The 27,974-nt window shown below is 42.3% G+C and overlaps 1 protein-coding gene across 1 annotated transcript in view; it reads left to right on the forward strand.

Annotated features, from left to right (window-relative positions):
• The first annotated feature begins 13,226 nt into the window (after positions 1–13,226).
• The window catches only part of grin2ab (glutamate receptor, ionotropic, N-methyl D-aspartate 2A, b), a 113,989-nt gene continuing 99,241 nt past the window's right edge, over positions 13,227–27,974 (forward strand). The window contains exons 1-2 of the mRNA XM_030094105.1: positions 13,227–13,843; positions 14,624–14,834. The gene's annotated coding sequence lies outside the window, so the exon portion shown is untranslated. The remainder of the gene's footprint in view (positions 13,844–14,623; positions 14,835–27,974) is intronic.

Here is a 27,974-nt window from a genome sequence, read left to right on the forward strand (position 1 = left end):
TGGAGCTCCAGACACACTGGAGGAAATGTTGTCGGAAGAAAAAAAATCCCTTTGCATGAAAACATCAAAAACAAGAACATAAATATGCAGTATGAATAATTCAGTTGACTGACAAAACAAAGTGCATGTCAATGGTGGAGTAATTAAGTCTGAGCAAATATGAATATAACAAGGATTAAAAAGGTGGCGATGCTATGATTATTTAGATTCATCTGGGGAGTTAATGCTTAGTCATATATATGATTAGTTCACTTTTTAATGCCACAAATATGTGAAATAGCACTGATTTGTGTGATGGAGGAACTGTTGTCATAACCTACAATGGAAGAATGTAGCTGAAGCATAAAATCTGAATGAAATGACTCAGCCAGTGCTGTTTTCTGTTGGCTGCATTTCAAATTTAGGGACCTCTGAAACCTGTCCATCATGGAACACCTCAAGTTCAATTAGAGGATTTAACTGTTTCCATCCATCCATCTATCTATCCATCTTTCTACCACGTCGCTTTTTGTTAAACTCTAAGTTGTGCAAGCCCACTCAGGTGTCATTGCACCCTGGACAGGTCACCATTCTGCTGCGCTACAATACAGTCACACATTCGTTTTAGAGTTAGTTCATTTAGTGTGAATGCCATTGCACTGTGTGAGGAACTAGAGTACCTTCAGAAAACCCAAAAAATCCACTGAGGGAACTTGCGAATCAAGAATATTCCTGCACAACGCTGCCAAGCAGCCCATGTTCAGTTTCATCAAGACAGTTGTTTGCTCAAGAGAAGCCAATGTGTCATGATTTCCCTGCTTGAGACCAATATTCAGATTCAATCATATTTCCCCTTTCATCACAAAGGAAGATAAAAATGTAACCAGCAGCTGGCTGATGGCAGAGTTGGGATTTGTGTTACTGTCTGATTATTGGATTCATTACCATAATGGGACAGCTATGCCCAGATAAGTATTGCCAGTGTCGTCCAGGTTTAATCAACAACACTGAAATTTTTACTCTAATGACTGAAGCCATTCCATGTGCTTATTTCACCGAGCTCAAATAAACAAGGGGGACAAGAGTGCTTGTGGCTTTTAGGAGTTCTAAGGAGACCTAAAAATACTTCACTGAAGTAGGATAGTTCATCTGTAAATATTTACGGGGCCACTTTGTTCATCCAGCGTCTCACTGAAGGGCGATCTTGGGCACGCACAGAAAAACAGCCTCACCAACGCTTTGCTAACTGTCAAACATCTCTGTCCCCCTTTTCTCACTCAGAACTACTAATAAGTTGTGACAAACCTTTCAACATTTGAGTAAATCTTGTGTTTGGAGGTCGTGCTGTCTGTCCTTATCAAGACATCTCTGTTAATCTGAAAATTAATAATGCTTCAAACTCACAGTCAGGCTTTTGTTATTGCCAGTACGATATTTAATGCCCCCTCTGGCTACGCTGATAATAGAAAGGCATAGAAAAAGTTACAGCCTCAAGATGAGCTATTTTAAAATTGTTCTGTGGACCGACCAATTAGTTTGATTTGGCCGTAGCCTCGAACTTTCAATGCTCTATTGCACCAACTGTTGTGGCTACAGATCACTGCAAGCACCCAGAAAAGACTAATATTTTGAATAAACAAATGGGATTCCCTGTTACAATGCAAATTTCTAATCTGTCAGGCAATTGTGTGCCTAAAGAGCAAATACGCCAAACATTCTGAAACTCTCAAATATTCTAAAACTGTCACACACTGTAAAACATTTAGCTTTTAAAGGAACATTACACGGGTACTCAGATGTAAAGTTGAGCAAAGATAATATGCAGCTGTGCCTAAAGATGCTCTTAAACATGAAGATAAGATTCAGAGGCTCAAGAGAAACGAAGGGACAAGGCCAAAGACCACAACTGAATGTGTTGTGATCTTTAGGCCTTTGGGTGGAACAGACCGGATTTGGGTTTAGGTCCATATACTGATGTTGATGAGAATGATGCCTTGGTGCATTTATCACACACGCACGCCACGCACCGCACGCACGCACGCACTCACGCACGCACGCACGCACGCACGCACGCACGCACGCACCACACACACACCACACACACACACACACATCACACACAGAAGAAAAAAAAAATCACCAACCTTATGAATGAACCATCACTCAGAAGGAGCGCGCTCTACTAACAAAAAAAAAAAAAGAAAGGAAAAAGGTGCAGGTGTCGCTCAACTATATCATGCTCTTTTTTAATGAAATATTACACTGTTTGACTGTTGGAACAGCATGAACTCAGGAACACTTCCAGAAATCACTGTCAGGGAACACAGTTACCGGTATGTTAAAGCTTCATCTTGCAAAATACGGTAATAGAGCCATGTGAAACATCACCGTCACTCTATGTGAACTCATCTAAAATGGTATGAGGGCAAAGTGGGAAAACTGTTCCATGACTAGATTCACCAATCTCTGAGGTTCCTTTGAAAATCATGGATGACAATTGATGGGCTAAAGAGGAGAGAAACCATAAGCTTATTAGCAGACATTCACCGCCTGTAGTGATGGTACAATTTTCACTGGCGCACCTTACATATCCAACAAGGGTCGCATCAATTGCTGAAAAGTGCATTGAGAGTTGAGAGCAACATGTTCACGCTTCAGCCCCATGTCATGCTGCTGCAGCACAGAGTGGCTCTGAGCTCCAGATCGTGGCTGCGCTTGGCAGCGGCAGCGGCTCGGCTAAACGTGGAGTTGAGACTTCATAAAAGTTTCATTTCTCCTCTTAAGTGTTAAAGGAATAATTGTAGCATTCAGGGAATATTCCCTATTTGCTGGAAGCATTGGGGAAGCAGTCTGGCTTTAGCCTAAAGATAACTACAGCTGCTGACCAGCATTGTACAATTTATCAGAGGTTGTTTGGAGGGAGTCTGTGTGTGTTGCTAGGCAACCCTGAAAAAAGCTGTGTTTGAAAATCAATAGGCCATCACTTTATTTGAATCACTAATCTTAAACTTTTGTTTTTTGTAGTGCAGGAGAGACTAAATTTACCCAAAAGAGGACGGGAATGAGGCCTAATTTCCTGTGGCAGGTCATTCAGAGCGACGGGGTTCTGACAGAAACGGCCCAGTTGCCCTTGGTTTTTAATCTTGTCCAGAGTATCAATAACAGAGAGCTGTCAGAGGACTTCACGCTGCGTTTTTGTGACACATTGAGTCAAACAGTCAGTAATGGGCTCAAGGCCAGTCCAGATTTATCTTAATCTTAGCATCACTTCTCAATGTACCAGGAGGATGTATTTCTTTTTGTTTTAGTAGTCGTAGTTTTAGTACATGGAATCTAAGTAATTTAAACATACAGAATGCTGCAGTTTGCAGGGTTTTTTAGTGACAGAAGATTTTTGAATCCTAGAAATTTAATGTAGCTGAAAAACGTTTTTTTTTTTTTTTTTTTTTTTTAAAAACTCCATGTACAGGCTTTGGCTTATTAACTTTATTCTGCTTTTTTACTTCGTCTCCCAATTTGCAAGTTCATGCAAGGTGCATTGCTGATAAGGTTTAAGGCAGCGGGCTCACGAAAAGTGGACCTCCAACTAAGCTAAGCTTCTGATACAGCTGCTTTCTGCTTGCTCAGCAGTAAATCTATTCAAGGTAGACTCATGGTTGTGTGCAGTGAGTTTCAAGTGGTAGAGAGATAGTTCAATCTCCGGCTCTGCCTGCCACCTTGGGCAAAACAGTGAGTTACTCTGGTTCCCTGATGAAGGGCGAGCTTCGTCACCGTCACTGTGAAAGAATATGACTGACACAGTAAAGCTTTGACACTGCTGAAGCGATTAATGCCAGAAAAATCCAAACTGTGCCACTCCTTTACAGCACTGATTCCCAATCTATGATAGCATCTGATTTATTGATTGCTCTGCTGAAGGCCTTCTTCAAAAATCTTTAGCAGATGTGATTTGAAAACACATCGACAGCACCAGCTTTAAGCCCGAAACCACAGCTGTCATAGGAACAACCAACACACACTGCTATTCAAGAAAACTTCAGCTCACTGAAGGAAATAACAGGAATTTGCAACATTTCTGAAGCCGTTAGCCCATATAAAGAGAGAGAGAGAGAGGCTCCCCAGTGTGTTGCATCAGTGTCTCCACAGCCAGAGACACAAGTCTAACAACAACATAGCAATTCTTTGAAGTCAACTCACTAAACCCAACTGATTGTGCTCTTTTATGTCATTAATTTCGTACTAAATAAAGAAATAGCATGTTAACAAAAGTACATTCAAGTTGAACAGTTTCAATAAACAGCTGAGAGAAAAATGGAAATTACAACCCACAGTGACACGTCTCTCTCTTTTATGCCTGTTTGCAAGTGACTGCTGTTTATTTCTTTCTCGTTAACATCTCAGCACTGACTATCAGAGTTTCTTGAAACGTTGGACATGTCTTCTGAACGATTATCTAATTACATAGCCAAAGATCAGAGTAAATTGTAGTACAGTCATACATATATTAAAAAAACACTAGTTAACAGAAACTTTTTCACATTATTTATCCACTGTGGTTTTAGGATTTGTAGTCATCTAAATATTTTTGATACGTCCAGGTTTAGTTTCAAATAGAACCCAACAATACTGACAGATTATTGAATTGGAATATCTTATTATTTTCACTACATTCACTCTAAGATATGTTTTTTCTCCTTGTTTCCTATTCTTATGAATTATTTCCAGTAATTAAATTTCATGGAGAAGAAGCATGCTGATAAACGCCCTACGTCGAACCCCTGACATTGATGCCAGTGTCTGCATGTGTCATTCTAAAACTGGTGTGATTGGCTGCATCTGTCATATTTCATTCCCTGAAACTGAGACCTTTGCATGGACGGACTTCTTTTTTTCCCCCTGAAAGTCAGGCAATTTAAAAGTCAACTTAACTGAGCAGTTGTTCTAATATGGCTCTATATATAATTTCTAAATGGATCCGGACTATGAATAATTCAAATTCCTGAACTTAGCCTGCGCCAAATAACTTAACTCCACTTCATAAAAGAGTAAAATTGTGTACCCAAGTAATGAGGAGACTTTCTCATTTATGCGTATTCAGCACACACTTTTTTTTTTTTTTTTTTTTTTTTTAATGGTTGAGTCTTATTTTTGGTTATGAAATTAGGAAGGATTATTTGACGTGGACGGTTTGCTTGAACTTGAAACTTCCTAAATCCTTATTTGCAATTATTATTTAATTATTGACTGACCTTTAAAGCTTAGGATAATTGCTGATGTAGCCAAGTGAAAAAGACCCAGCAGTGCATCACTCCCAACTAATTGATTTGGGCCGCTGCACTCGTGAACTTTTCAGTGTGATCAGCACTGTGACAGGAAGTAATCAGCCATCAATTTCTAAGATGAGTGGATTTCAAAGGTACCCCATAAATTTGAATGTTTGATGATGGCGCAGAGGCAGACAGATGAGAATCGGCACTGGAACTTGCCTGCGATCAGCGCACTACACACTGCCCCTCTCCGGCTGGAAGCAGAGCCGACTGTGGGAGAGCTCATTCCAGGTCACCCACTCTCTGTGGGCGAGAGGGTGGAGAGTAGCAAGAGGGGGAGGGAGACAAAGTGAAAAGACAGACTAGAGAGAGATCGAGAGAGGGTTAGAAAATATCTATAACTCAGTAAATGCCAGATATCACATCGTTCTGTTCCAGATAGAGGGCCTTGAATAAATTTCACTTTATTTTGTTGCCATTTATTGACGGAGTGATTCATTTCCTGAGTCTATATAAAGCCGTGTACTGTAGCTACAATGCGTGCATTCCTGTGGCGGTGCCCTCATCTGAGAGGAAAATGATGAACAGTCATTGTATAAAAGAGAAGTTCGTCTTTGGGCTTGCCTCTCCTCTGAGCTCATCGTGCAGTCGTTAGCTGAACGCAGCCCACCTACTTTCGTTACCAACCAGCTCACTTCCAGCTGCATAGAAGTTTTTCAAGTGAATCATGCCTTTGTGCTTCCCGCAATCAGTCCCGATGATTGTCACTTAATCTCCCATTTCTCTTGGTGCAAAGAAAGTCAACAGTGCATTTTTAGAAACGGGGTAACTCTCTCCTGATGCTTCTTAGCAGAAGTGCGGCGCCGCCGGGGGGGAGCTTCAGGGGCGATTCGGAGGGCAGCCTTGGGATGCTGATTGGCTCATAATTTTGTACATGCACCGATGTGAATGGACCCAACACTGAGGAGAAGTGCCACCTTGCATGAGTAAATGGTGAATGGGCTTCACTTATATAGCACGTATTACCGCCTCAGCAGTCTCAATGCATTTTACATGATCAGTCACATTCACCCACTCACACACACCCACCAATGGCATCAGCAGCCAGACATAGGTGCTAGTACACCAGGGGTAGACACATATACAGTGTAGGATGGGGGATCAAACTGCCAATCTTGATACTGGAAGAAGATCCGGTTCACAAACTGAGCCACAGCTGCCCCCGAAGATTGATTTTTCACGTCTGCAAATTACAGCAAGCACATTTACAGATGAAAACCCTCTCCAAAGGCATTCTGGGTAAATACATTCCAGTAGTTGTGGTGAGCCGGTGCATATTCCACTCGCAGAATAGTCGACCAAGTGAAGGAGCTGCCTAAACTTGTTAAAATCAACAATCCTTAAAAACGCAGTCTGTCTCCATCAGAGGATCCCAAGGCATTCCCAGACTAACTGAGCGATATGATTTCTCCATCTGGGTCAAGTTCTCTCTTTATACCCCAAAATGAGAATCAGAAAAGCTGAACCTTTACACCCTTATCGGCTCCAACACTAGCTGTGATATCATGAATTCAACTTGCACGTAGGCCCCCCTCAACTAAAACAATGTGTATCAGCAGATAAAAAGTGATCTGTCTTTCAGCAGAAGGTCAAATATTTGTCAGAAATTGTCTTCCGCTGATTTACATGCATCAACGAGGACGATCAATGATAAAATTAAGACTGAGTGAATTTTTCATGTTGCTCCTTTCATCTCAGCAGGCTGGGATGAAAGGAGCTGCACATTTACTCGCTGTCACACTTGGAGTCACTGTCGATGTTATTAGTAACACCTGTCCTGATAAGACAAGTGAAAATGTCTGTTGTGAAAAAGGGTCATTGATCAAGAGGAGATGATTTCATGGTGGCAGAGTGCATCGGAAAATCAGAGTGAAGGTGCTGCCTAAATATGTAAAGGGCCATAAAACCCACAATGCCTTTTCCAAAAAAGCCGGTGCAGAGTGATAGTAAAAAATAACCCGATGTGTGCCATTAGGTCTTGTTGTCATGGAAACAATGCATTTTTTTACTAGAAAGATTTTTAACCAAACTTGACAGTTACAGGCTTTTATGGAGGGGGTTTCAGTTAGTAATGCAGCTAATTAGCAGGGTGTGCTTTAAAAGATTTCCATATTAGTTGCATCAGCAGGCAGGGTGTGTGTGTGTGTGTGTGTAGGGGGTGAGGGGGCTTCTTGACACATGGTAATTTCGTGCAGTGGTAATGTTTCATTAGTAGAGAGAGAGAGAGAGAGAGAGAGAGAGAGAGAGAGAGAGAGAGAGAGAGAGAGAGAATGCCCTAAAAGTGGAGTAATTTTGTGCCTCTGCGTGGTCTGATGTCATGTCTTGTCCAGGAAAAAGCAAAGCATCCCATTAACTGAAATGAGCAAAATAACCATTTTCACATTTAAAAAAAAAATACTAAATATCAACTTCAAAGCCTTTGTGATAATTTTCTTCTAGGATCCAAGCGATTCACCCAGAAGCTGTCCTCTGTAATCCAGAGCAGACGCATTCTCAGAGGGAGCTTTGGATGTTTGTGCGTCCAAACCAAAAAAAAGAATTAGTTGCTGTCACTGAGAATTCCCACCCTCCTCCTTCATGTCTTCCAGCGACCATGACAATCTGCAGAACATTTTATCCCGACTTTAAACGTAAACAAGTGAAACATCATCAAACTAATTTATTCTCTACTTTATTAATATAAGTCATCCAAACACGGCTCAACCTCATCTCTCGCACTTTTCCCACCAAACTATCCGACATGAGCTGCCCCCGTCTCATATCTGATCATGCCCATTCTGGTTATTCTCAGTGAAAACCTGAACATCCTGAGCTGTGCCGCCTCCAGACCAGCCTCCTGCCTTTTGGTCAGTGACAGCATGTTTTTTTTTTTTTCTAAATTTAACTTCAAACTTAGACTCATTACAGTAATGTTTACCATTTCCTTGAAGCTCGGACCCCTCTGTGCCATGTCCTTCCTGACTCTCATCTCCATTTCAGCTAATGTCCTCCTTTGATGTAACTGTAAGATGTTGTGAACATTATCTGTCATCCAAGACATGTGTTCAAATACAGCTCGACTGAAAAGCATTATGTGAATTTGTTATTTTCCAGGGGAGTTGGCTGACACCCTGATCTTTTGATTATGAAATAGGAAATTTTTGGGTAACTTGTTTCAGTCATTTGGGGGTAAGTGGTCCCATGTACTGCTGTGTTTGCACCTCTCACAGTGAGATCTACTCTGCTTCAAGTCAGGGTTCAGGGGTTTTCACGTGTGGAGTTTGCATTTTCTCCCTGAGTGAGCCTTGGTTTTCTCTCACATTTTCAAAACAGACATGAATCTGAGAGTGATTGGTGACTTTAAAATTTCCACAAAGAAGTCATTGAGTGTGTGATTGTCTGGTGACCTATACAGACTGAACCCTTCATTTGCTTTTTGTCAACTGAGATCTGCCTGGGCGCATTCCCAAACCTGAATCAAGTAGGATGCAATAAGACTTTGTATCTGGGCGAGATAATTTTTAGCTATATAATAGACTTGGTGTTTAGGGAGACTTTGCAAATGCCAAAAAGGACCTGTAAATGTCTCTGTCTTCAAATTTTGCAATGACTAAAATTTGTTCATAACTAGCATTTCTTTACTCTGTTAGACTTGCAGGCACTCTGTAGTCAAACCAGGTTCTTGTAATGTTTTGTCTACAAACATGAAGCTCTACTACAGAGCTACTTGCCAAGACTGATATACAGTCAGGACCAAAACACATGCAGCCTGCCCAGCATGAACATACCAGTTCATATAGAGCAGAAATAAAACCATGGATATAGACAATCTCTGTGAAAGGCGGAGATCACATTATAGGGTCAGTTCAAGTGGAATGAAAACAACCTCCAATTTCTGTAGTTCAGCTTTTAAAAGGTGGAAGATAAAAAGGTGGGCGGAGGTACAACTCTTCCATTCATCAAAAATGAATGAAACAAACAGTAAAATGCCAAAGGAAAAAAGAAAGGAAAAACTTAAAATGCCCCTTTTTCCAATGAAGATGAGTGTCTGTGCTTTGACTGTGTGGAGACATTCACAACCAGCCAGTCCAAGAGAGACTTGAATCCACTTTGTGTTGGACATTTCCTAAGTTGGTGTGAAATGATTCCCCAATTGGGACTAATTTATTGGCCACATTCCACAATTTATTAAGCTTTGATGATTAGTCTCCTTTTTTGTCAAAACATTTAATGGAAACTTTGAGGCCAAAAAATGTGCCTGTTATTTATCACAAAAGCCAATGCAATGCCTCCACTGCTGAGGGAACGTGACCAATTCATGCAAATCTGACCTGAAATAAAGTTGAAATGAAGAACATTGTACAGGCATAATGCCACTTATCAATCATTCGGCAGAAATGAAAACACCTCCTGCATCCAGCCACGGATGAACCAGGGGTCCTGGAAGTGACGGTGTGGCTTATGTATTCCAGTGTGTTTGGATTTACATGAGGACGGGATTATTTGAATTGCTTTATCCACAGAAGGTCTGTGCTTAGTTCTATAAAACATTTTAAAACAGCCTCTGTGCAAGTTTGCAGAGAGCTAATGCTGCTTTGAAAGCACAGGGTGCTCAGACCAAACGGTGATTCATTTCCAGCCGATTCACTTTGCAACGTGCATTAAGTGATTAAAAAAAAAAAAAAAAAACTATAAACACATGTTTTCTGAAAGCGCTCCTGCACATCCAGTTTAAAACTTTTACATAGTTGTTTCAACTGTCTATGCCTGAGCCTTCATTCTTTCATTTGCTGCTCTTGAGGCTATGCGATGTCAATCCAGATAAAGACTCTGGGAAGTGAGACGTCCGGCCTCACTCTCTCAGCCTGAGAGAGCGGCTGGCATCCTGGAGCAGTCAGCGCGGCCAGTTGTTTATGAATGGGGGCTCTGAAGTGCAGCACCGTTCGCAAAACACAAGCCATGTGTATCTGGGTTGGTGCCTCTGCCATAACAAAAGTGGTGACACTGAAAAAGTCGGTTACCATGGATACAAATATTGCCCACATCATTTTTTTTGAGGCCTTGTGTAATCATTTTCTCTCCCCTGTAATTTATTTATCTGTTTTTTTTTCTTATTAATCTATTTATTTATCAGTTTGTTAGTGTGCCTGCCTGCTGGTTTCATAGTTGGAGCCACTTTAATTGGACTTCTGTTCCTTTCTACTGCATCATTTCAGGAATATTAAAGCACTGGGCTTCCACTATTAGCCCAAGAACATTAGAGGAATGAGCTTATGTCTTGAATAATTATACAGAGCAATAACAAAATAGTTAGCACTCTGTCGACGCACTACACAGTGATAATAGGTCTCCCTTGTTTTGCAAATATTTTATAATCACACTCTGGTAAGAGCTGTTTGCAGCAGCCTTGTGAAATTTAGAACAGAGAGTGAAAATGAAGCGGTAAAGCCAGCTCATTAGGGCATCTGGATGCTGAGAGCCAGATCTGAACCTGAGCTAAGTGTCTGCATGTTGTGTCCAGCGTCATCTCTGCAGCACGACATGCCTGGGTAACTTCTGTTCAATGGGCTGTTGGCCCATGAAAGATGCATGACGGCTGAGACCGGCAGTTATAAATCAATTATAAAATTGGGGACGCATGTTCAGACAGTTCCAGCGCCACTGACTCCTCTTCTGTCTAAAAACCTACAATACAGACAAAGCCGAGCTGACTCACTGTGCTGTCCAAGTGTTTGCGCTAGTGTGCACCAGATGAATGCATGCTAAATGAGAGAGAGAGAGAGATACAGAGGGAGAGAGAGAGGGAGAGATCCTCAGCCCTATGCACATGCAGAACCCTGACAAAAAGGTCGTGTCCCAAAAATTACAATAGGGAGGTCTGCAGGCATGCATATCCATTTTTTTTTTAAACAGCTTTTAAATGCTTACTTATGGTGGCCTTGGAAAATCTATGATTGCATTTCCTTGGCAACAGCTTAATGTTTAAATATAGAATGAAATAAGCTTAGTCCTGCTCCATTGGGGCTAATTTCTGGTGAAGAGACTAAGAATGAAAGTTATTGTTAATGGCATCACAAAACATCCCTGCACTTCCCCAGAGGAGTATCCTGGGTCTGGCCTGTCCCAACAGAATGCCTCTAATGGGTAAATAGCAGGGGGGAGACTGTGGTGGGTGGGATAGGAACAAAACAGGGTTATTATATTTGGAACCCCAGGATTTTTTTTTCCTCAAAAGAAAAGTAGACCATTATCCACTCTTCCTGTGGTCTTTCTCTGTTTCTTTTATGTCCGTGTTATGCAATCGTGTGTTTCTTTTATTCCAAGCCTTGGAGGCTCGGCTCTGACGGAGGAGGATAGACTTCAACAGGTGGAGATTTTTTTTTTTTTTTTTTTATACATTCCTGAGATGAAGACAGAAGAGGTGGCGGAGGACGGATGAGGCAGAAGAAGAGGGCAATGAAGTGTTTCTTAATATTAAGCCCTCTGATCTGATTACTCTGCAACGTTTCTTTGCCTCAGAGGGAAACTCAGCCGATGACAGCCAGTCCTGGTAGAGCCCCGGCCTGCTAACATGACCTCATGCTGTATCTACACCATCTGTCTGCAATGGGACTCCAAGGCAACACTCAGAGGGAGACACGGGGAGAGAGGGGAGAGAGATGGAGATGGAGGGTGAGGGGGGAGTTTTGTCAGCGTTCCCCGAGGACCCCATGTGCTGCAGTTTTGATCTGCTAATTATGTTTAATTGAAGCTGTGTAATTCACAAGAGTTGCCTGTTTTTCCTTTATCTCACCGGTAGCTTTTAACAAACTCCGGAGCGGACGAGGGAACGTGAGACAACATCAGCATTAAACGTTTTGGTGCAGTTTTTTTTTCTTTATTTAGTGTTTTTTTTTTTTTTTTTTTTTTTTTTTTTTAAGGATTGGCGTTTTAATTTTGAGGAAGAGTCGGGTGTCTGCAGGGGGACCACTAGATTGGGTTACAACAGTTGAGCGGATATTGAAATGTTTTATCTGTGCGCAGTTGAGGAGGAGCGGAGGCGCGAGGCGGCGACTTGACGCTGAGACAGTCGTCACGGTGCGCGCAACACACACGCACGCACGCACACGCGGAGACGCACACCGCACGCTCGCACAAACACGCAACCCTGACAAAGACGCTCAGCCTGCCCGGATTACACGCGCGCGCGCGCGCACGCGATAGGGGCTTCGCTGGCGATGTGGCACCAGTGATGCCACAAGACGACTGGTGATGCTGTTGCGCCTTTCTTGTTTTGCGGAGAGTGGGGGAGACGACAGCGCCAGGATAGGCGACATTCAGGGAGACAGGAGAGCCGACAAGGACAGACAAGGAAGCACGCGTCAGTTTTAACGAGCTGTGAAGTTGGAGTCGCTTTTTTTTCTTTTTTTTTTTGGATAGGTGGAGCATAGGACAGGCGAAATTTTCCCTAACGCGCGCGTCCTCTTAACGCGCCACGCATCTTTTGATATTTTATAATGGGATTATGAAGTCACTCAAGTCTACACCCCCCCCCCCCCCCCCCCCCAGACCCCCATCCTCCGCCTTCTCCTCCCGCACCACTACCCCCTTTACCTCTTATATGTTTAATTAACCAGGCTGATGTGTAAGTACCTTCAGCCAGCGAAGCGTGGGCGGGCGGGCTGCGGGGTGAGGAGGCTGCTGGAGAAGATTTCCTTATTCCGCTCCGTCCAGGCTGCCGCGCGCAACCTCTGCCGCGCCGCGTGAAAAGCTACGAAAATAAACTCGACCCGTTTAAACTTGTTCCGAATTGTTTTGGGCGGCTTTGGAGAGTTTGGCGGAGGAGAAGCGGAGAGAGAAAGAGAGAGAGACAGGGCGAACGAGGAAACAGAGGGAAGAGAGAGAGAGAGCGGGTGAGAGAGGAGTGCGTGTCAGCTTGTGTGCGTGTGTGTGTGTGTGTGCGTGTGTGTGTGTGTGGATAAATCTGCGCGCGTGTGTTTTGATGTTATTTGTGACGGAATCCCCCCTTCAGTCTCCAAGAATCCGCGAGCGGTGCGAGGAGGAGGAGGACAGGAGAGGAGGAGGATGAGGAGGAGGCGCGCGGACCTGTCCACGATCCCTCACGCGGAACGCGCGGGGCTTGCCGCTGGAGATCCCAAACCAACGGGTATTTTTGGATGCTGGAGTCCTGACTGATCCCCCCCCCCGCGCGTCAGCGGCCGCTTTTCTCCTCCCCTGCCTCCTCGCGCGGTATCTCTTTCCCATTCAATGGACGGCGGTTTGACATCTTCAACGAGAGGAATACTACCCAACAAACCCGAGGGTGGAGAGAGAGGTGGCGGGGAGTGAAGGGGGAGGAAGGTCTCCAGAACCAGACAGGTGGAATTATCCTTGTGTGGTGTCTCTTTTTTTGGGGGGGTGGGGGGGTGGGATTGGATGGAGGAGAATTGATGGATTAATCTGAGCCAGGAGGAGAGTCGTATGTGAGTCCCCACTCCTGCCGAGGGCAACCCGAATGGAGTAACAGGCTGCAATGTCATCTCCACCTGGCCGCCTGGAGAGATGTGTCACGGGAAGGGGTGAGCTTAATTAGGGTTTCCTTTTTTTTTTTTTTTTTTTTTGAGGTGGGGGGCTTGGTTCAGAGTAACCTCGCTCCTCTCCGGAGGTGACGCGCAAGCCGTGCGTCTTCAGTGGATTTTTAAAATATCTGACACACACACACACACACACATACACACACGCGCGCTCAAAGTGGAGCAGAGGCACAGGGGTGGCGGTGGCGGGGTGGCTGGTTTGTGCTCCGCTTCCGCTCCTCCGTTCGTCCGACACCTCGACACACAACCTGCTGCATGCCCTACATAGAGGAGCCCAGGCACCGGAGAAAGGCGCGTGAGGGGAATATTCGCAAAAGGAGCCACAGGCTGTTCTACTCTCACCTCTCTCTCCGTTACGCACACGTCGAGAAAAAAGAAAGAAGAGTCCAAATTTATCTTCCACCTGCACACCTTTGAATTGAACTTGTGTTTTCCTCACTGAAGCTCTACCCTCCAATAATCCCCAAAAGACGCACACACAAGCGCGCGCACTGGTGCTCGGACTCACACCAAATAGCCCAAGCGCGCGCACGCACGCACGCACGCGTGAGCTGGTATTTGATGCCATCCAAAACTGTTTAAATGCTAATGAGTCACGAGGAATATAATTACATCGGTAATAACGTTGGGAGCTCATATTCCGCCTGCAGCGCGCGTCCATTTATAGAAAACAGTCAAAGTCAACAAGTCTGCCGTAGTTGAGAGCTGCGGCGCAATAAAGCAGTGATATTTCTCCTCTGTTTGTTCCCATTTCCCCCCCTCCAGATCAAGTTGAACACTTTTCCTCTGGTTTCACTGACGCTGTGAGAAGGAAACAAGATGCCAGCGAACGGACGGGTCACGGGTCCGCCTGCGCGGGCCCGCACGCCCGCGACGAGCGCAACTCAACATTCAGCGCACGGGACTCCGCAGAAGAAGGCGCAAAAGCTCCGCTGACCGCAAACCTGCAGCAGCCGCGCTTTTGTGACACCGGAAGGTAAGAGTGACGGAGATTGGAAGCTGCGACCAGGGTAGGAGGAGTAGAGGAGGAGGAGTAGGAGAGGGGCACGGTGGTGTGGGGGTGGAGGAGGCAGGCACACCGTCGATCGGCTCAAGACACACACACACTACACACACTGGAAAGCGGAGAGGGCCCTGCAACGCTAAGCGGCGCTGTGTTGCATCACATTATCCGCGGCTGCTGATGAGAGGCCCGTGTTAATGATTCATATCTCAATTACAGTTTCAGCCTTTGATGCAGTCACGTTGGAGAAACACATTTCTTCCGTTTTTGCTCCGCTTCCGTGCCAAGTCTGACACACGAAGTGTCTTCTCCTCCTCTCAGGGACACAGAAGCTACGCACGCACGCACGCACGCACGCACGCACGCACGCACGCACGCACGCACACAGATGTTTCACAGGAGTAACTACCATAAGAGTATGCCGCCTACTGACCCATATGCAGCTTGCCCTGGATGCCATAAATCTCCATCATGATCCCGCCATACGCCGCAGTTTTTAATGCTTAATTTTGAGTGTGAATGAAGCATGCATCTATCATGATCATTTAGGGCAAATTATCATTCATGCCTTTGCAGACTCTATTGTGGTGTTGTAGGGAACAGAGGAGAGCGGGAGAGAGAGACTGATGATGTGCTCAGCAGTAGCCTATTTTCTTGAATAGTGGGATGACACAAAAGGAGATCAACTCTGTAGGGCATAAACGCAATAGAGTGGGGAGCCGTGAATGTCGAGAGCTGTTGCTATCTTCATTAATATAAATATCTTTTGCAAAGCTGCAGTGAATTCTGGGTGCAATGTCATAACACCTTTAAAACCTCAACAGTATTTGAGAGCGGGCCTACTTTTCCTTTTTGTTGTCATCACTCCAGAGAGCCGCTCCTGCTCAGCCGGGCCTTGCGGTTTCATCTCTCGCAGTCGGCTATTAAGCAACTTCTGAAACAAAGCTAAACGGGAGATGCATAAAAATGCATAAAAATAAAAAAAAACTCAGTGATGTGATGCTTACCGTATTTGGAGTCCCATTTCGGCTCCGGCATGAGACAGAGCTGAAATGATGTGCCGAGATGCATCTCACTGAGCTGAACCAACTCTATTATTGGCAAAGCAGGTAAAGCACTTCAGAACTCATTGTGTCGAAGTCACCTGTCAGCGTTGTCAGATGGAGACTGTGTTGTTTTGTTTGTCTGCAGTTGAATCCATTGAATTTCTTCCACCGAATGTGTCAAAACATTAGTCCCTTTAACAAGGTACCTTGAGAGCAGTGTGACCCCCGAAGCAAAAGAAGCGATTTCCACTCTGAGGTTCAGCTCTTGTACCTGTTCTGGTGGAGATTCGCCGGCGTTGTTATGCTAAGAAGGACACGTCTTTACACAGAAGAGTTATTCAGAGGTTTCTAGCAGCGAAAGGTGTGTGTTCTCACTCCTCTGCGTCCTGGCCTCCGTGTTTTGGTTTTTAATATTGTGTGAGACATTTTTAGAGTCGGAGCCCAAAATTAGCCTCAAAATCTACATATGCCTGCAAGTGGGAAAAGGTTCAGAACGCATTCATGCAGAAGTTTGTTTCTTTTCATGAAACATACATGGAGGGTTTTTATTTTTCACCTCTGTTGAACTAACAGTTTCTGCTGAATCAAGCCAGGAATGTTGCACCTATTTTCTTGTGCATTTACTGTGACGGAGGAGCATCTATGTGTCTTTGGTCATGAAAGATATTTCCTGAGTCGGAGGACTTTTGCCATCTAGTGTATTTGAGGTTACTCTGTGGTATTAGACGTGTTGTTTGCATAGTCGGCTGGTGAAAGGCTTTAGAGTCACAAACATGGGGATAAAACCTACTAAGAATCTTCACATTCTCCCCTTTTCTCTTCTCCTTTGTGGAAGGTTTTTACATGTTGAGGATTTTAGGTGGGAGTACAAACACAAGGTTTCAACCTGGAGCTTATGAAGAATGATTATAAAGATGCTTAGGGAAAAAAAAAAAGGGAGCTACAGACCTGTGGGTGGAATATGCCCCTTTCTGTCCCGCATTGTAGCTGTATTTATCCTGAAGGAGGTATTGACATATCCTGTGATAAGGGCTACAGCAAATAATCCCCTTATCTGCACAGTTTTTGGTCGGAGCTCAGTATCCACGACGTTGACAAGCTGTGGGCTTGAAAATATCCACTCGCTGCCGGGGTCTCGCCTGAAACTTTAACAGCCCAGCGAGTCACCGAGCCTCCGGCGTGGCCTTCAGCTGTCGTCTCCTGAGTGAGGGATTTCTTCAAAGTCAAATAAACCTGCTGCTGCTCTGTTTGTCCTGTGCTGCGGGAGATAATCTCTTAGCAACAACAGCCGTCTCCAAAAATTTCATCGCACGTGGCCAGCAAATTTAACCCACTTACCCGTTCACTGCTGTTAAAACGTGGAGCGCGGTGCCGCGCTCTCACAGCTGCTTTATTCCTGCATACAATCACAGGTCAAATCCCGCTCACACGAGTCTGGAGAGGAGGAAAATGAGTGTTTTCCTTTTTCTTTTCCCAGCAATTACCGGCAGAAAGGACTGAGTGACATATGATAATGAGTCATTTGAACCCCGCTGATCTTCTGTATATTGATGTGTGATAGTGCCATCTCAGACGCAAGTTAATAACCCAAAAGCTTCTTACAAACGTGCACTGTTTAATCATTTAATCAAAACACAGTCAGTGTTCTCATTTAATGAGTTAGTGAGCCATACTGATATTAAGTAGGGTTTGACTAATTCACGTTTTTAAACTGATCGTTTCAGGATATAAGTTGACAGCAGATGCTGCTTCCTGAAGCCCTTTCATGGTTAATCTCTCTTTCCTACGTATATTATAAACGCCCCATTTTTGTTTTCAGATTAAAGAGGACTCACACAAATTCTGTACTTTAATTTAAAGCGACAACGAATTTTCCCGAACTCATGATGAAAAACTGCCCTTCTTAACGTTTACTGAAATTAAAGTTGGTATAACATTTGTACGGGACATTCAAATAACAATAACTATCTCATAGAAATATTTTACTTTATGAGCAGCAGCTGCTGTCTTAGCACTAACGCTGAATCCGTTGGCGGTTTGACCTGCATATGGGCCACTGACTAAATGGCTCTAGCTTGTGCACACCTGCTTCGGTGAATTTTTAATGGTTTTAAAGTGTTTCCATCTGCTTCGGATTTCAGATAAATCGCATCCAGTTCCAGCATAGTCTCTTGAAAATTTATGGATATTAAAGTAATCGGATTGGAATAATTCTGGAAAAAAATGATAAATCATATTCTCATTGCTCAGGCAAGGATTTGGATTTAAAAAAAAAAAAGACCTGACTTTAATCAATCTCAAAACTTGTCTTTTTTTATGACTTAAAGGCAGATAGTTTAGATGCTGAAAATCAGGATAATCTTCATCCTACTTGAGAGGTGGTTTCAGGGAGGATTAAGAGACATGACAAGCATAATAGAGCTGTAACCAGGAAATTGCCATCTATGCATATTGGATATGAATTAGCATTTCATGTTTCTATTTTAATCAAGAAATCTGTCAAAACAGTTTCATCCCAAATGCCTCTGTTACAGATGGAGGAACCAGCTGGGTGCCTGATAAAATGGCCCTCCAATTCCATTCTCCTTTTAAAATAGGTGTCTTGTAACTCACGTTCCTATAGCATTGTCATTGTGTTTTACTGTTGGATCGTGGCTGTCATTTAGTCACAGCTTGTTTCCTTCAGATATGCAAACTCATGGAAACGTTTTTATTCAGCATTCCTGTTCTGCCCACAGACACTTTATTGGCGATAGAGAAGGCTGTTATTGCTAACATCATTAGTTTAATTTACAGTGAGATAAAGGTTAAAGGGATGTTAAGCAATTTTCATTGACCTGTATTGACAGATGCTCAGACCTGCAACCACATCCAAAGGTCTCAGGGGGCTGTGATCGTGCCAAATGAAATGAACAAATTTTTGCCAGTGAAAAGCAAAAGCAATCAAATGTAGGAAGGAGCCAATAGAAAAATCACCAAGAGGTAAAAAAGAAAAATAATGTTATTACATTTCTGTCATGAACTTTATTGGCTCAACTATGGGAAATGTGGTCATTCTTGGTTCTATTTCATGGTGTGGAAGACATAAATCTAGTTAACCTCCTGTTATTGACAAATAAAATTGCATGCAAAATTATTTATGTAGATACAGCAAGTGGCAATTTGTTTTTGCACTGTTCAGCTGCAGCTGACTACAGGTAGAACTGCATATTATATTAACCTAATGGTTACCAATGGACATGTCTCCACCACCAATCTAGATTTTTTTTTTTTGGGCTCTCTTTATCTGGTAAAACTTCCACGAAACAGTCTTTCCTATTACTGCTACGTTTTATAATACTGCATATATTTTTGGGCCTTTTACCTTCTTTGCTCTAACTAACGAGTCGTGTTTTTTAGTTAGCTTAGTTACTTTAATTCACAAATTCCTTCCAGATCTCATGGAATAAAAAAAAAAGCAAACAAAACAAAACATGTTCTGATGTTAGACAAAATCCAATTCTGCTCTGTAGTGAATGTATTTTGGATTCGTACTGCAGGGTAGCGTAACAACCTGTAAAAAAAAAAAAAATAAAAATATTAGCTTGCAGTGTTAAAGGGTACCTGTTGCTTCTTAACAAATCTAACAGACACATATCAACAGAAGAATTTATTTTCAGAGGTGCCTCAAGCAACTTAATGAAGTAAGTCTAGTATGCACTGTTTCTAATGACTGTTTCGGACTCCAGGGACTCCCCCAGTGAAATATATGCCACTTGTTAGAGTCACTAACTGCCAGGCGAATAGCACACTTTGGGTTGATCAGAGGTTTATTTTTCCTCCACCGAACAGCTGCTTGTTGTGGCTGGAATTGAGGTTGATGAGAATGGAAAGACTGACTCAAAACAGCAAATTTGCAGGAAGGAAAACCAATACAAGAGATTGCACAGAAATTCTGCAACTGTACAGCCTGGCCATTAATCTGTCCAGATATATCATCGTTTTTAAAACCTTTAACATCAGACGGAGCTACATCGTTCATTATCATCACAGAATTATTTACCAGAGCTGCTTTTTGTCCTTCAGGCACTCAGTGCTTTAACCAAATACAACAAATCGTTGGTCATGTTTGACGAAAAATGCCATGTGCTCTTCTGTGATGCCAGGCTTTTCCTCTCAATAGCAAACTGAAGGCTTTCAAGATGGTGGGTGTTTCATTTTGGATCGTAACCCCCCACTGTGTCTATCTGAATACTGTGCTTTTGAATTAGCTTGATTAGTATTTAGCACAACATGTGGCTTTCAGAGTGAAAACATTTCCCGCATCCTGGGAGGCTTAGTTGTTACCTTAAATGATGCCTTTCACACTTTGTCAGTCTGGGTTTTTTTTCTGAACACAAAAGGAAGCTTAGGAGTTACCCGAGCGCAGCCGCGCTGGCCTTGTCACTTTGGCCAACTTAGCACCAAAACCCATATTCCAATTTTCTGCTTTCACAGACACCAGATTTGGGTTCAGACTAATATAACGCTGTCCTAGTTAAGACACTCTTTAGCTTTTTAAATCCAATTTGAGTCAGTTTTCCATGGATGCAAGGAGCAGATCAGTCACATAAAAGTATCAGTATTATTTCATCACAATGTGTCCAACCGGGATCATTGTGAGAAGCTAAAGTCTCGCTGAGTCCATGAAATGTGGCCTCTGCTCTCACATTTCCATGTATTACACATGTCATGGCACAATTATTACAGTGTGTGACTTGGATGATTAATGCATTTTTTTTTTTAAACAATGAATCAGACATTATTATAGCGGTGGAGATAAGTCGGGCTTTCTTTAAACAATGGCATTATGCTTCACAGTCATTTTTATTTATTTTTTTTTAACTGTCGCACCATCACTCTGTTGGCAAAAGAGGGTGTAAAAGAATAGTAAATGTAATTCTCTTGATAACCCAGCAGCTGCAATACGAAAAGGAAAGGCTGGCAGTGTGTGCAGAGTACTAAGTGCGCCAATGATGTTAAGTCTATAAGGAATTTCATCAGTCAGCTTTAGACCAAGTAACATGGCTTTATTTTTTTTTCTCATAGCATTTTTTTTTCCTTCGCTCAAGTTGACATTGAATAGAATTAAGCTTTAAAAAGAGAGCAGACAATTGGGAGGTTTTCACTTAAAATGATGTGTGTACAAGAGAAACCTGCAAAAGAGTTCAAGGATTACAACTTCATTTGTTTGACTACCTCAACATTTTTACTCGACTCACCTGGAAGTATTTTACCGGTCACAAATGAACACATATATTGTCTGATGATCTCAGTGATCTTGTGTTGCGCATTGACCCTAAATTGACACAGAGACTTGATGATCAGATCAGGTTTTACCGGCTCCTCTCTGGGGTCGTGCATCATGTCAAACTCATTTCAGTTCTGGGGTCACACACAATATACATACACAGCTTCCACTAGATTTAAAAAAAATATTTCTTTTGCAGTCTTCAGCATGACTGTTTTACAACTGTGCTCTCACAGTGCTGGTAATAAGAAAGCTCATTTTTATGTCTGCTTCTCTTCCCAAAACCATGTGGACCCCAGAAATGAACAAGGAACTGCAGTAATTACTATTCTGAACTGAAATTAGTTTCCTTTGTAATTTTAACACTTTGAAATATCCTGGCAATGAGATTCAAATTCCTACTTACAAATCTTGAGCCCCCCCCCCCCACCACCACCACCACCACCATATTGATGGGCATTTAGCCATCGTCACAAATGATATAAACTGCCTACATTTTTTGTTTGATTGTGTCTTGTGAGGCCAAACTTGTCTCCATCTGCTCAAACAATTTTTATTTCATATCAAATGTCCCTTGGATCATAAAATGCATAAAACCAATAATGGACAATAATGTAATAATCTACTAATAATGTAATATTTTGACAATTTCAGATGCCACAGAGCCAATGTTTGATATTTGAGCCAATATCACGGTAAAACTTAGCTAATAATTGTGATTACATTTAAATACTGCATTCAATATTATACTGACACATTGATAGGGCTGCATTACATGGAAATATGAGCTTTTTGGCCAGCGTTGTACAGTTTTTCTATTAAAATAGCTATAGTGGATGGAACAGTCATCAAATTCATTCATTAAGGATACATACTATGTAGCAGTCTCTTAGCAAGTAGTCAACATATTGATTTATTAAATTCAAACTGGCAAAGTCCTTCATTACCGACGTTACTGGCTGTTCCATCATACAAAACCATCATGGTTCAGATCAGTTTGACCCGCCTTAAAGCCATCCTAACACGACAGCCTCACTTTGTGCTATTCCCCCAATGTCTGATTCATAATTCCAGCAGCCACTAGAGGGAGCGCTCCAGCCTTTTTTCAAGATCAGTTAAATGGCGTGAGATAACTCATTTTCCTGGAGAATTATACCCCTTTATAAAGTCAGCCACATCAAGTCCACCTATATGAGTCAGTCCCTTACCCATATGTGACAGCTGGCAGGACTTTTTGAGGATTACAGACTTCAATCGTGTGACTTCTTTTCTACTCATTGTGAAAATTACTTTTTGTGCACAGAGGAGCACTCCTCTGTTTTGGACACCAGCTCCCTTCTCCTAACATTAGTCCCCATACAACTAAACAGTTTTCTTGACTGGTTTCAAGGGAAATGTGTTTTCTGGAAATTACATTTATTTGTGACCAGCAAGGTCATATAAAGTATAAAAATCTTCCACAGGAGACAAATGCAGATTTTTTTTTACAGAGAGAGTAAGGGAGATATTGTTTTCCTTTTAGTCGAATAATGATGTTCTTCTAAGCCTCACAGATTCTCTAGAAAGCAGTTCATGTCAGGACCTCCCATAGTGCCCTGTTGTCCAGCATGTCTTTTCCTGTGTGCGTCATCAATCCCACCTGTGCCTGCGTCTGCCTCACCACATGTTCCAATCTTTCAATTACCTGATCAGCCTATCGTGTCTCGTCTCTGCCCCCTGCTCAAACCTATCGAGCATCGCCTCGGTTGTCTGTCCGTGTTGGTTCGCCTTTGCTTCCCTTGCATTCTCCCGGTCACCCTGCAGCCACCTGTGTCTCTTTGTGTTTTGGCTTTCATGCTTCTGGACTCTACAATAAATTCCTCAGAACGCTATCCCTGTGTGAGCCTGCGTTTTGGGTTGACTCTTGGACAGTTCATACGTCAGATACAACAAACAACATCGACCAAACAGCTTCATTTGATGGCCTGGAATGAAAAACCACTTGTGACAAATTACAAATACACTATAACCCGGCATTGCTTTGCTATTTGCATTTACTATGTCTGTAAAAGGCAGAAAATACATAATTTAGAATGCAATTTAATTGTATGTAGATGCAATTTTTTGCAGACAGGGTTGCTTGTTAAGTGTCACTTCTGTGATTATGCAAATTGGGAAATTATGCAAATAGCTTAGGTGGAGCTTGCAGATTTGTCAACCAAAATGGCCCTTTCCATATGAGGGAAAATTATGCTGTATGGTTTCTACTTCTTTTTCTTTCTCTATTTTTTTTTTTTTTTTTTTTTGCTTCACTGAGAAAGAAGTGATCTTCAGCTTTATTTCTTTTTAGGGCTTGAATTAAATATCCATAAAAAGTCAGAAATAAGTATAAATGTAATTATATATCGATAGAAAAAAGAATAGGTGTTACATAAACTATAAGTTACATGCACATTTGGTGGTGGTCCAATCACAGATTGAGCTCCACCACCTGCAAGTCTGGCCTCCTGGTCTCTATTCACACTTTGCAAGATTAACAAGGTTAAAAAAAAAAAAAAAATGCTGTGGAGACATCAAGCCATCCAGTAAGCCAGAGTGTCAGAATATGTGCTTCTTCTCCAGGACACCATGGCCTGCCATCTATGCTCTGCTGCCATATCCATGTGATGTCTCTCCTGTTTTGTCAGGACAATCGTCCGCCCTGTCAGTCTGTCAGTCAGTCACCGTCACCTTCCTGACTCCACCGCTTAATGCAAATGAAGTTTTAGGTGAGACGTTTTCTGTGTGGTAGGCTAAATTTTCCACCTTGGACGGCCACCCAAAGGCAAAACCTCAAACACACTCTGAGCTCTGGGAGATACAGAGAATGACACCAGCCAGATTTCCATCCAAATGTCTCCAAATTTTTGAGAAAATTTAGTAAAAATGCACAAAAAGACTTCCATTTGTTATTATTTTGCAATTATTGAGAGGAGAGTGCGCCATGGGATGCCGACATCAGAGAGCGTCTCTGAAAAGAAACACACACACTCAGCTGACAGTCAACAACTGATCATGGAGGGATTCCTGATCGACCTGGAAGAACTCTGCCCGCCATTTGCATTTGTAATTCTTGTTAAACTGTTGCGTTTTTTTGTTTTTTCCATCGATGTGATAGCTTCTATTAATAATAATTATTTATTAGAATTTCTGTCTTCGTCCCCTCAAATATATCTTACTTCACCGTCCACCGCCATTTTTTGAATCGTTTATCCAAAAAAACCTGTTTCCATAGCAAGAAGTCGTACTTTCCTTTTATCAATATGCAGACAAATCCATTCATGCCTAAAAAAGTTTTGGCCTTTTTTTCGAACTTCTAGCATTTCCAATTATGTTTATTTTTGCTATTTTTGAACATTGGAATCAGAATTAGTTGATGATCGTATCTTTATCGTGGTGTCCATTTGAGAATGAAGGCCAAATGTAACTGGGCAGGCGGTCATAATGTTAAGGCTGATTGCTGTATGTTTTTTTTTTCCTCAAAAAAAGGGACTTCTCCAAAATTACACTCATTAATCCACTATTGATTATCTTTAAGTAATCCATATCTCCATTGTACTCACAATGGTGGAACTTTGTTTTTTCCTCTTTCAGAGGCCTCTCTTGCCTCCAGTTTGTAAAAACACAACACTCTGGAGCCTTCCTGGGGCTCTGACTCCAGTTTTATTGATTCTGCTCTTGTGCTTTTTTCTTAATGTTACTTAACCCGTCTGTGAAGCGCAGTGTAGCTGTGAATGTGCCATGTAGAAATAATTATTACTTTAATTATATAATTGCAGAAGCACTCGTAAATCTGTTCGGCAGTAATTGCATTTTTATAAAGCCCAGGACTTGATTTAAACGCTGCGCTGTGGTGCTTAAGTAGATTTTTATACTCACGCGCCAGTGCACCAGGATATGCTGCTTACCTCGGAGATATGCACACCGAATTGATAAATGTGTAAACAAACCAGTATCTGCACTGTGTGGTTGCTTCCCTTTTCCAAATCACAAGTGTGTACTAATAGAAGCCCGTGAAATAAGACGGGATGATCAAACATAGTGGAATATGACAACATTAAAACAACTAAATACTCTGTGATTGACTCTGCCCTTCTGATTAAGTGGTGTATTTAAGACAAATCGTCAGTGAAGCCACCGAGACGTGTCCTGCTGTAAAAGCCGTTACAGCACCATCAAATGATATCCCCGCCTGCTCATGAATCTTCGACACGTGTTGAATTTTAGCCAGATTTCCACATGAATAGGACCTTGATCACTCAATGATTTAGTGCGTCAGCATCGAGTCCGTTTAATTTTTTCCCCCTCGACGTGATCTTCTTGAAATCTCTGCCAGGCAGCGAGATGCGGACGCCAAAAATATTCCCCGAATGGGAACAAATCATCCAAAATATATTACGCCAGGTATGGTGCTCTCCTCCACCCGGGCGACAGGTGCTGTTTCAGCCAGACGCTGCACGTGGGGATGTGGGACTTTTTCAAGCCCCTGTCAGACGCCCTGCCAGGCGTAGTTTTTAACTGCGGCGAGCGTCACATCAAAAGACATATGTTGACCTGCCACTGGTGCTCAAAGACGCATGATCGAGCCTTAACCTCACGTCACGGGCTTCTGAAGAGCAGCCATAGTGTGCGTGCGCCCATCACATATCTGAATTATTTCAGTCAGTGGGTCTGTGGCGTTTCTCTCTGTTGAATTGACAACTTCATTGAATTTCTAAACACGCGACGGGTCTTAATGTAAACGTTTGGCACTGATTTTTTTTTTTTTAAGAAACATGACAAGACCATTATGTAAAGAGCCATAATAGGGTGTCACTACACTGATGAGATGGAAATAATAATTGAGCCTCCTCAGCTCTCTCTCAGCCTTCAGCTGTGATGGATTTCTTAACTTATTTTCCATTGAAGTTCTAATTAATAGCTGTTGTGAGCATGAAGGATGCTCCCCACCACGCCTCAGCTTCAAATCCCTAATAAGGTTTCGCATCAGTTTCACAATTTATTGAATTTTGCTGTCTGTTTTTGAACTGTTTAATAGCACTCAGGCAGGGAACGACCAAATATTGTGCTGTGACTGTAATTTGATCCTTTTGCGTCTTATTGGGAAGAAGATGATTATGTGAAAATGCTGTCTTGTCAGACAGCAGTAATTTGCAACAGTGATACCACTTACAAATGTCAAAAAAACATGTATAAAAAACTTTTCTGAATAGAACTCTAATTTATTATTATTATTATTATATATCTCCAAACTGGGTTTATTGGATCGACTTGCCTTGCATTTGACATTTAACACAATGATGTACATTTCATGTTAGTCTGCAGTAATTATAATTCGTATCCATTCAGAGTGTGGTAAACATGACCTACCTGCACACTTCACCTGTAAATGAAGACGAGGGCTGGACGTTGCCCATGAAGTCTGGAGGACATTCACATCTATGCACTTTGGTTGAATCATTCTGTTGTAAACCATTATTGGCATTTCATATGTTTTATATCTGTCAATTTGTTGAAAATATTCGTAGATCCTGTATGTGTTTTATTATAAATAGATTTTATCGGTCACAAAAGACCCTGTTTTAGTGGAAAAGGGAGGAAAACGTCCATAATATTGTTATAGAGTGCACTATCACTAGACAAATCTTTGCAGGAGACGTTAGGTCATTCCCAAATAGGTCATGTGGTTTATTGATTTCGTTTTCTTTGTATCTAAGGGATGATGATTTAACCTTGTGCCTTGAGCCTTTGTGACTCGCACAGCTTCCGAAAGATTACTGTCGTGACTTCCTCCTCGAGGAGCGATTCCGGACTGGAGCTCGTTCAAACATGAGACCGACATGTCAAACTGGCAGCACATCTACATCATAATGTGCATGTCTGAAAGGGCTCGAGCACAGAGCCATGAAAGGGAGAAGGAACACGGCACATGGACGCACATTTTTATGGTGGAAAGAGGAGGGAAAAAAAAACATGTTAAATGCGGCTTCTGCACACATCATCCTCAAATGTGAAACATGTGACTTAAGTTAATGTGCCCTGCCGTGAGGACTCTGATTTGATTCACAAACAGATAAAATATTGTTATGACTATTTGTTTTTACAGCTCTCCAAAATTTTGGTGGGTTAATAAACGTCTCTGCTGTCATAAATAATGGATTATTGAAAAGATCGGTACACTTGTCATGCAGAGAAATGGGAACAAATTCAGTTTTTGGTTGAAAATTTAAAAGGGGTGATTTTATTCCATCATTACATCAGATTGTCTAAAAAGGCTCGCCAATGATTGTCTACAACCATCCTGTGTCACTTTAATGTTTCAGGTCCTCTCAATAATTGAAGCCTAGAAAAATCCCATCGTGTATTCATAAGGATGGCCCAGTCTCACTCCGCATACAGCGCGGCGCTCTCACCAGCGCGGTGTTTATCCAGTTTGAGGTCAGCTGTACTTTCAGCATGCACATTTAAATGCATTAACTTACATGTGAGATTTGCTACAACAAACAGCTCTTTCAGAAATGTACAAGGAATGTTACCTATGTCTTCATCCTTGTTGTCGCTGCAGCAAACAATCCTGTGACTAATCTAGGTTATGTCGTTATTATACATGCAAACATTCACAAGTTGGGCCTTCTGCTTGCAAAGTTCAGTATAGACTAGTGCCATTCTGATGTAAAATGAAGAGGAGCTTATTAAATTTCTTCAGAACATAGTCTATTTCCATCTTGCCAAGGTCAGAAGTGTCCTTGTTGAAAGACTTTATACTTTCCTGCCTTGGCA

This window comes from Salarias fasciatus, chromosome 6, assembly GCF_902148845.1.
Source record: "Salarias fasciatus chromosome 6, fSalaFa1.1, whole genome shotgun sequence".
In the NCBI taxonomy this organism is placed as follows: Eukaryota; Metazoa; Chordata; class Actinopteri; order Blenniiformes; family Blenniidae; genus Salarias; species Salarias fasciatus.